Source organism: Talpa occidentalis, unplaced genomic scaffold (assembly GCF_014898055.3).
Source record: "Talpa occidentalis isolate TD23 unplaced genomic scaffold, MPIMG_talOcc4v2.1 talOcc4.17, whole genome shotgun sequence".
NCBI classification, from domain to species: Eukaryota; Metazoa; Chordata; class Mammalia; order Eulipotyphla; family Talpidae; genus Talpa; species Talpa occidentalis.
This window is the reverse complement of record NW_023601754.1, coordinates 28,388,653-28,399,092: the sequence shown is the minus strand read 5'-3', so window position 1 is coordinate 28,399,092 and position 10,440 is coordinate 28,388,653.

The window sequence follows — 10,440 nt, the reverse complement described above, 5'->3', positions numbered from 1 at the left end:
TTTACCTGCTCAAGTGTCGTCCTTTGTAAACTGAACTTATTCTTGGTGGTTTTAATCCTTGACTCATTCTAAGACTAATCTTCAAAGCACAGTTCTGTGTATTTTTCACATGACTAGGGTCTATAATGCTATAATGGTCTATAATGCTAAGGGTCTGGGCAGTGCTTTTGGCAAAGGAAGTCAGTTTCTTCTATCATGGTTGTGATCATTTAAATTCATTACTGGAAACATCATTTACATAAATAATCATTCACTAAATTCACGGCAAGATGTGGAGTAGATGCAAAGGTATTATTTTAACTTTTTTTTTTTTTTTGCATAGAAGAACTGGGGTGTAGGCCAGAGGTGGGGGTGAGAGGATTCACCAGAGACAGAGTGGGGAGCAGAACAGGCAGTTCTACTGAAATACACTGCTGAGGGGAGCAGCGGGCCAGATAGGAGAGGTCTGCTGTGCCCTACGTGGGTCATCTCCCTGGCCAGGGATCCAATTCAGGCGTAGTGATGATAGTGCTGAGACTTAACCCCTAGGCCACCAGGGAGGACACTCAAAGGTATTTTTGATATGAATGCTTTAGAAAGTCAACAGATAATTACCTAAAGAAAGGGTGTGTGGCATAAAGTTTTAAGTACTGAAGAGGATTATCAGAAGGCAGGGGTTGTTAACAAGCTGTGCAGGCAATATGTGCTTGAAGGAAGCACACATTTACACTTTCCAAGGGAGAAGTGGTGGAATCAGAGGAGATGGAGAGCAGGATCTGAGCAAAAACAAAAAAAGCAAAAGTACTGAAGTAGACATCATTTCCCACAAGCTGGATGTTGGCATGTTAGTTCTTGTAATTTATGAAAATGATCATTCATAGCCTTGGGTGGAAAATTTGAATGATTCAAATCATTCCAGAGACATTTTAAAGTCGGGTGGAGAAGACTGCTGCTTTCTGAGAAAGAGGCATCACCACCTGGCGAGGGGCCTAGAGCCCCAGGCAGCTGGATACATCCCATTTCTAAAGAAGCAGAGTGGGAGTGCTCTCCCAGACCATTAAATGCCAGACTCCATGGGGCCTAAAATAGTTCAAGGAGGGTGCTTCTGAGAGCAGCTGACAAGCCCCACAAAGAGGGGATCCTTCAGACAACAGGTGAGCTGTGGGAAGCTTGACAGGTGGGGGATGTGGCAGGAAGGTCAATGCTGCCATGACAGTCCCTCAGTGTAGCATAAGGAGCCACATACCTAATATATTTAGGAAATTATTGGTTTGGGTCTCCATTATCTAGCAAATAGCTAAAAATAATCCCCAAATTTCAACTCAGTCCATTGCAGCTTTTTAAGTTTGCTTTTTTCAAGGTATGTTTTCTTAAATCCTAGTTCAATAGAAGAAACTCCCCCAAAAAAATGTGCTCAAGGTGAAGTTCATTTGGAAACGTGAGGTTCATTGCTTTCCTCTGCCAGAATGCTGGTGACTTGAATATGTCTGTGTGTCTGAGTTGGGGGCTGTTGTCTGTGCCCAGACCCGCCGGGAGCTAAGAAGTGCCCCATTTTGGGAAAGGTTGTTAATTTACTACTAACACCTCATCTGGTATTCTAAGAAGCAAACATACTGGGTTAGAAGTGACATTTTACAGAATCAACAGTGAAGATAAACATTCTTTATACAGCCAGGAGGGAGAAGAGAAGCCATACTCACCAGACAAGAAAAATATTCCAGGTCATCTGTAGGTAGAACCTGACCTTTCACTGATTTCTGAGGAAGGAAACACTTTGTCTGAAGAAACGGCAATGCCCTCCCCTTGGAAGGCACTTGTGCCCACCTGACTCCTCAGCGCTTCTATGCCTATAACTAGACTCAAGTCCCCTCAGACCTCCAAGGACCTACTGGGCCTACTCCAAGGCCCTACACAGCCAGAGAACTATGGGATTTTCCAACTTATACAGATAAATATGGGGGTATGCGTGTGAATGGTTAGTAAGTGTGCAGGCTAATGGGGTCCTCACATACCTTGTAGGCACAAGTACTCAAGTCCTACTGTGGGCCAGGCTTCTGCTGGTGGGTAGCTCCCTCGGCTGCCAGCCTCAAGGACTGAGGCCTCACGGAGCAGACCCTACAAATGGGCAGCGGATTTTCTCCATCCAGAGAGGACAAGGAGGGTGGTGCTAAGATGGCCGATGGTGGGCCAGGTCTACAGTAAGAGTTACCTCATTCTCCTCATAATAACCTCAGGAGACCCAACAACTCAGCTCCTTTTATGGTTGAAGAAACTGAGGCCCAGAGATGAAGTGATTTACCTGTGTCTCAGTGGGTGAGTTTCTGTGCTGGGAGTAACAGGCAGCTTGCTCTCGTTCTTTAGAGACCCCAGACACAGCAGCCTGGTGTTGGCCTGTGACCAACACAAAGGAGCAAGGCAGCCTCTGGGTGTCAAGGGTGGCGTGATCTCCCCCATCCTTGCCCACCCCACTCCACCCTCAGTGAGCGAGTCAACAATTGAGTGCGTCCTTCCAGACAATCCCATACAGACCTACATACACATGATGGTCTTGAGCTTGTCGTCATGTGCTTTATGGAAGAGGATGGTGTTACCTGCTTTTCTCCCTCAACGACGTTGCAGTAAGGTATTATTGTGCCCTCTCCTCAAAAGATAACCCCATCCTGATCCCTGGAATCTGTGAATATTATCCTATATGGCAAGAAAAGGATTTTTCAGATGTGATTAAATTAAAAATGCAGAATGATTCTCCTGGATTAACTGGGTGAATCTTTTTTTTTAAGGTTTATTTATTTATGCATACAAGAGCTGGGGTGCTGGCCAGAGGTGCGGGGTGGGGGTGGGGTGAAAGGATTCACCAGAGACAGAGTGGGGAGCAGAACGGGCAGACTGACTGAAATACACTGCTGCGGGGAGCAGCAGGCAAGACAAGAAAGGTCAGCTGTGCCATGTGGGTCACCTCCCTGGTCGGGGATTGGACTGTGCATAGCTTCCTAGTGCTGAGACTTAACCCCTTGTACTACCAGGAGGCCTCTAGTTCGGTGGATCTTATAGTGACAAGCGTCTCTCTGAGAGCAGAAGAGGGAGATTTGATGCTTAGAGAGGAGCAGGAAGTGTGGACACAGAGGCAGAGGCTGGAGTGATATGGCCCCAAGCCAAGAGGTTCTGGCAGCCACCAAAAGCTGGCAGCGGCAAGGAATTGATTCACCCCCAAGCCTCTGCAAGGAGTGCAGCCAATTTCAGCCCAGGGCTACTGATTTCAGACTCCTGGCCTCCAGAACTGTGAGTGAACACACTTCTGTTGTTTAAAGCCACCTTGCCATTTGTACAGCTGCCACAGGGAATGATTCCAGGCACCAAATAAATGGGAAAAGCATTGTAGTAAATAATAACATCAAAAATAATTTTTAAATAGCCCGGTTCAGAAGAACACATGCACTCTAAATTAATGTTTGTAGAAGATGTGATGGGGAGGGGGGGGCGGGGGAAGTGCACCTGCCCGGAGAAAAATATTGGGAATAAAAATTCCAAACATGCTCATTGTCCAACAAGTCTTCACTCTGGTGATTTATACTAAGGAAATATACAAAACTATATCCGAAGGCTTTGAGAACAAAGATCCTGAGCCCAGGACCAGTCACAATGGTAAACTGTTGGAAGTAATCTAGATGTTTAATTTGGGGTTTTGGATCAATAAATTATAATGTAGCTACAGAGTAGAACATTATACAGATTTTTCAACAAAGCTCTTAGATAAAATGCACTTATTTCCATGGAAGGATTAGCACAGTCTAGTAAGTAAAAGGCCGTTATAAAAGAATTTATATAGTATGAACCCATTTAGAAGTGATAATTATCACCTAGGTGCAGGAGGAAATGTGTGCAAGATGTACACCATGGTAGGGACAGCAGTCACTGCTGGAGAGACAGGTGGGATCATTAGTACTATACATTTTTTCCTCACTTTGAATTTTTTTATAATGAGCATGAATTATAGTTGTAATAAAAAGTATTATTCGAGAAAGAAGTTTACAGGGAGGAAAAAGAAAGGCAGGCTAAAATACAAGGACAGCTGCATGAGGATAGTGATGTGAGAAAGAATTTTAGGCTGGTAGGCAAAAAAAAAAATCAGGGAAAGCTTCCCGGAAGAGGTGCCATGGGAATTAGAAAGAGAGCATCAGTGGGTGGAGAAGGCCATGGCTGGTTGGTCAGCAGAGCTCTGAGAGCCGGTGGCCAAGCAGGACACAGCCTGGGCAATATATGGGTCCCAGGCTCCTGTAGGTGGTTTACTGGCAAAATTGGGATAGGGCAGTAAGTTTCCTTTGTAGCCTTTGCTGATTTCTGGGGTGTGAATACTCCCTTCACAGCTCCCAATGTAATGCCACTGAAGCAAATATCTCTTTGAGTCTCTAATTTTTTTAAAAAAAATTTTATTTATTTATGCATATAAGAATTGGGGTACAGGCCAGAGGTGCAGGGAATGAGAGTGGGGAGCAGAACAGGCAGACTGACTGAAATAGTGCTGAGGGGAGCAGTGGGTGAGACAGGATAGGTCTGCTGCACCATGTGGGTAGCTCCCAGGCCGGGGATCGAAATTGTGCTGCAGTGGCTGTGGCTAGCTTCATAGGTTGCATCTTATCTAATTTTCATTTTTAAAACTGTTTCCTTAAAGTATTGATCTTGACTGCCGAGTTTTCCTGGTGTCCTCAGATTTTATGCCCACAGTGCCTCATATGCTTTTTGCCCCAGCTCCAGTCCTTCTCGTGGAGGGCCTGAATCTGCCACCTCAAGATGGAAAAGTATAGCAAAGCAAATTTATTGTTTTTAAAAATTCACAAGGGACTCAACCCCCCCACCCCCGCCAGGCTGATGGTGGGGTGTCAAAGTGGGGGCGGGTGCCAAGTGAGAGAACCCAGTGGCCAGAGATGGAACAATTTGAGTAACAACTAGTGTAGTACTGGATCACAACCCAAAGTATTAAATATGTATCCGTGAGCCCATGCTGATGTAAATGCATGGTTGATAACATGAGAGGGAGAGAGAAGACAGATTCCCACGTGGAAAAATTCCAGGTAAATAATAATAATAATAATTATTATTATTATTATTATTATTATTATTCCAAGTATTCCTAAAGAAGGGAGAGGGTAAATCAGAGATACTGAAGTGTCTTTCTTCCAAGGAGGACTGCATTTGTGTTGAGGGGAAACCTTTACAAACAATGTATCTTCATCACATCCCCTAATGGCCCTGTTTGGCAAATAAGGATGTGGGAGCTAGAAGTGCTAAGCAGCTCTGGTTCCAGAACAGTCATGTTCTGAGCCCTCCAGGTTGCCTGGGAGCCTGGGTCCACGACTGTGTGTCTGGCGGAAGCCCTGGCGGTGGGGAAGACACTTTCCTGGGACCTTATCTGGGAGCCAAACAGGTTCCCACTTCCCTCAACCAGGCTCCCACGGATGGACGCTTGCGACGTTGCGTTTGCGGCCACTAGGGGGCGCTGGCGGCACAGGCAGCCTCTTGCCTTGCGTGAGACCGGCGCTGGGGCTGCCCTGCTGTAAAAGCAGGCTAATGGGGCCTAGACCTGTGTTAGAGGATCAGAGATGGCAAAGGTGACTGGAGGAGTTAAATATGATCCTTAATAAAGTATTAATAATCCAACAAGTCCAGGCTGCCATAGACTAGATGTCGTGAATAGATAGCTGTGATCCAAACCAGACCTGGCAGGAGAGAAAACTGTAACTGGCCATGACTGCTCTTAGGTGAAGCTGGATAATGGGTTCAGCGAGATCTCTGTTCTAAGAGGAACAGAACAAGGAACAGAATAGAGCAGGAAGACATCAGCTTTGCCTGGATTCCCACTGCTGGGCACAGGCTGTTATAATACAGGATCTCCCTGGTGGCGCAGGGGGCTAAGTCTCAGCACTATGAAGCTATCGGCAGCCACTGCAGTACGAGGTCAATCCCCGGCCAGGGAGCTGCCCACATGGCACAGCAGACCTCTCCCCTCAGCAGTGTATTTCAGTAGATCTGCCTATTCTGTTCCCTGCTCTGTCTCTGGTGAATCCTCTCACCCCCCGCAACTCTGGCCTGTACCCCAGTTCTTCTATGCATAAATAAACTAATCTTCAAAAAATTTATTAAATAATACAGGATCTGGACAGACCTGGGATCACATCGCAGTCACTTAAGTTCTCTAAGCCATTTCCATCTCTGTTCATAGGTTCAAGAGTACTGACCCCTCATGGGTTGTGGGAACTGGACCAAGAAATGCATGCAAACCTTCAGCATGGTGTGTGGCACCCACCAGCCGCCTCCCCTGCGTCACCCTGAATGCCGACCCAGTCTGTGGCGAGGGGTTGGCATGGTTGAGGGGTTAGAAATCTGCCTCCATCTCTGCCCTCTGTCTTTTTTTTTTTTAATTTTTCCATAAGCTTTATTCATAATGTAAAACTTGAAAGCAACCAAGATATACTTCGATAAGTGGATGGATAAACAAAATACAGTTCATCCATATGATGGAATGTTATTTAATTATAATAAGAAATGAGCATTAAAGTCACAAAAAGAATGAGCTATCAAGTGTGTGTCATAAAGAGAATCGGAGGGGACCTCAATGCATTTTAATAAATTAAGCCATATTGAAAGACTGTACAATACTTTATGCCAATTGTATGACAATCAGGAAAAGGCAAAAGTATGGAGAAAATCAAAGAGCAGTGATAGCAAAGGATTTGAGGGAAAGAAAGAATGAATAGAAGAGCACAGGGAATTTTGAAGATCATGAAACCATTTTATTTGATTTTGATACATGTGATGATATACCTGTCAAAATCTATATAATGACCCAAAAAGAGTGAGACAATGTAAGCGATGAGCTTTAGTTACTGATAATGTATCAATATTAGCTCAATGTTACAACCAATATACCATATTAATGCAAGATATTACTAACAAGGGAAACGGGGGAAGGGGAAAATGGGAGCTCTCTACCTTTTGTTGTTCTTCTGTAATCCTAAACTTCTCTTTAAATAGATTATTAATTCCAAGCATAAAAAAAAGAAACATTGAAAAAAAGCAAGAGTAAATCATCTTAAGGTGGTGCCACAGATAGCAGATATTACAGTCAGACATTTGGAGCAGAACCACGCAGCGTTCCTCTTGTGTCCTTTCCGCCCTCTGTCTTTGCTTCCTGGGGGTCCTGGCCGAGACCCACTTCTCATCACGCTCTCTGCGGCACTGATGGTCCCTCGTGCCCTCCCACCCCCAAGCCTAACTCCTTCCCTGCGTTCAGGACTGTGCTCCTCCAGTTCCCACCCCCTCCTGCTCTACTCTTACAAGCGCTCCACTCATTGTGGCTCCTCGGGGGAGCCCCCTGGAGCAGTTCCCCATTTGCTGCCATTACAATGTATCACACATTTAGAGGCTCAGCACAGCCAAATGTCACAGCTCACAATTCTGTAGGTTAGAGGTCAGACACGGGTCTCAGCGGGCTAAAGCCAAGATCTCGGCCGCACTGTGCTTCTGCCAGCCCCGGGAGAGTCCACTTCCTTATCTTTTCTAGTTTCCCAGGGCTCATGAAACCCTTCTCCATCTTCAACACCAGCGATGGCACCTCTCTGACCATCCTCCTGGTCCCCCCTCCCTCTAACCCCACTCGCCCGCCCCCGCCACTTTCGAGCACCCTTGTGATGACATCAGGAAATCTAGAATAATCTTCCAACCCCGAGGTCCTGAGCATCATCATTCCCGCAAAGCCCCTTTTGCCATGGAAGGTAACGTGTCCACAGGCTCTGAGGATAGGACGTGGGCATCTGGGGACACTATTCTGTCTTGCGCCCTCACTGATACTTTAGGCAAAGTTGAGCCTTGCTCCTAGGGCTCCTGGGTCACCCACACCCATGAGGGTGATATTGATATGCAGAGCCCAGGAGAGGGTTTCTCCCACGCTGGCCTTGGGTGATTTGGCCAAGGGGAGACGTGACCCCTTGCCCCTGCCAGGCCCCTTCCCCATCCTTACTCCCATCTGTCACCCAGATGAGCACTGCCATTGCCAGCAGCCAGACGCTCAGTACATGTATTTAAGGGGACCCTCGGGTGTGGTGGGTGAGCAGTTAACTCAGGACTCCTTAGCCAGTCTTGGACAAGGGAGGAAGGCAGGTTCTGCGTCCCCAACTCTGCAGGATGCGTGTTGCTCAGCCTCCCATTGACCTTGGATCTACACACAGCTTAGTGTCTCTTGTGTGCTAGGAGACTGCAGAGAGGCTGGGCCCAGGGGTTGACCTCAGCAGGAAAGAAGGTCATACAGATGGAGGGTCCAGAGGCCACCAAAGGAGGCCCAGCCTAGAAATTTGGGGGGCCCAGAACTAGCCAAGCTTCCGGCGGCCTGGGCAGCACATGGGATTTAGGCCATTGCAAGATTTAGGCTATTTTAACGTCGTTTGTTCGGTAGCCAAGCCTGCCCTTGTGTGGCCTTGGGGGGCTCTGAAGCCTGGGGCTCTGACAGCACACAGACTCAGGACCCACAGTTATCTACCTTTCCAGAAACTGCTGCTACACTCCATGAGGAGCATGAGTACATAAAACACCCCTGTGACCCCCACTTCTGCTGTGCCCCAGCATCAAGCCCAGACAGGGCATGCTGTGGGCAACCAAACCTGGGGGCTCAACTGTTGGAGACCCCTAAGGCATGCAGTGCCGAGACAAGGAAAACATCAAGGTCACGGCTAAAAGAAACTGATCAGCTCGGGTCGGAGGACTGGCCCATGTACACTTTGGGATGTTGTAGGGGCAGGACAGGCCACTGAGCAGGTTTTCTATGATCCCATGAGGTAAAGGAGGAGTGAGTGTTCTGGACCCCTCGGTGGCTTTTGTAGGCTTTTATTGGGATTTACCAGGTACACAGCTGCAGGGGTACTGGGGGGCCGGGAGGCTGGCAGACCTCCCAGCCCCCAGCAAGTTTTCACTCTGTTTGGGCTCTCCAGTGTTCTCTGGTGGTCTCTGCTGCTCTGCTCTTCCTCTGCTGGCATCCCCGTGATGCCACCCTTAAAAGTCCAGTCTTAGCCCAGGTGAATCCCATCTACATATGCCCACACCCTACTCAAGGTGCCCGCCCTCAGGCATGCATTTGGGACCTCAGGGTTCCGTCATCTATCCTAATGGCGGGAGGGCAGAAAAGCCTGATCCTTTTACCTTACCCTACAATCCACCCCCTCAGGGTTTTCTGCCAGACAGTCTATACAAGTTATACACACATTTCTCTTGGCAATAGAACACTGCAGTCATGGCCCACAAAAGTAAAACGGCATACATCACAATAAAACAAAATACAACAGAACACAAATGAGTCCAGGCAGGGCACCAACCTAGTGGCAAAAGACAATTATTGGCCCCAGCAGATGATCCACCAAATCTGCTGCCGAAGGCACTGCTCATGCAAGGGGGAACCACTCAGGCATCTGCCATCACACACCAGGAGCCGTCAGGCTTCCTGGCCTAGTCTTAGCTACAAGCCACACACCGCATCCACCCCCAGGATGTACTCACTCCTGGATTGGCGATTCTGTACTGTTGGGGGTAATCGCCAACCCTCAGGGTTTCTGTCTATGGTCACTCCAACACTCGGCTTTCATAGTCACCAACACAACACGCAGGCTCCTGCATTCAGGCCAACCCACTGCACTAGCACATGGGGCAGGGATCCATGGATACAAGCTCACATGTGGCCTCTGTTGGATCCCCTTTTCGGCTGTGGGCTCCACCACAAGCCACATTCCCCACCCATCCCCCAATGACGGGTTCCTCAGCTCCTCACCCTACTAAGCAATGAGCAGGGAATCACCCACAGGTGATTTTAAGAGACTCACTGGCCTTTAGCATACTTAGTGCTTAACAGTTGCTCAGGGCTTCTCACTCTTAGCACCAGCTTTTGCCTTTTCAGTTGGTTTTTCTCTGCTTGGCTGCAGAGACCTTGGCGAGAGCTTCCTCCCTCAGCCCACTGTGGGCTCTTCTACCAAGGCCCACCGGCCATGACTTGATTTTAAACGATACCTTCACCCTCAGGGTCCCCAAAATGTAACAACCTCCAAGGTTCCTCCACCGTCCAAGTCCATTGGCCTCTCCCTGCATCAGCACTGGCGAGCTCCAAATCGTGGTCCTCTCTTCCCCGACGATTCTTGCTGTCTCGGGGGCCGCTGGCTGCTCCTCTTGGGCGTCTCCTTCACGCGAGGTCTCGTCCTATAGCTCCAGGACCTAAGAGAATAAATACCTCATTGTCTAGCAATTAACATGAGGTGGGGGACGGCTGCTTGTATCAATAAAAACAAGTTGCACCAAGTTGCACCTGGTACTAGGGAAACTTGCGCACAAATGAGAGGCCTTGCGTCCCCTGACTCCCGCTTAACTTCTATTTTGTGTCTGTCATTTCTTGGTAATTTCTACGGCTCAAGCGGATTCCTCTCTCAACGC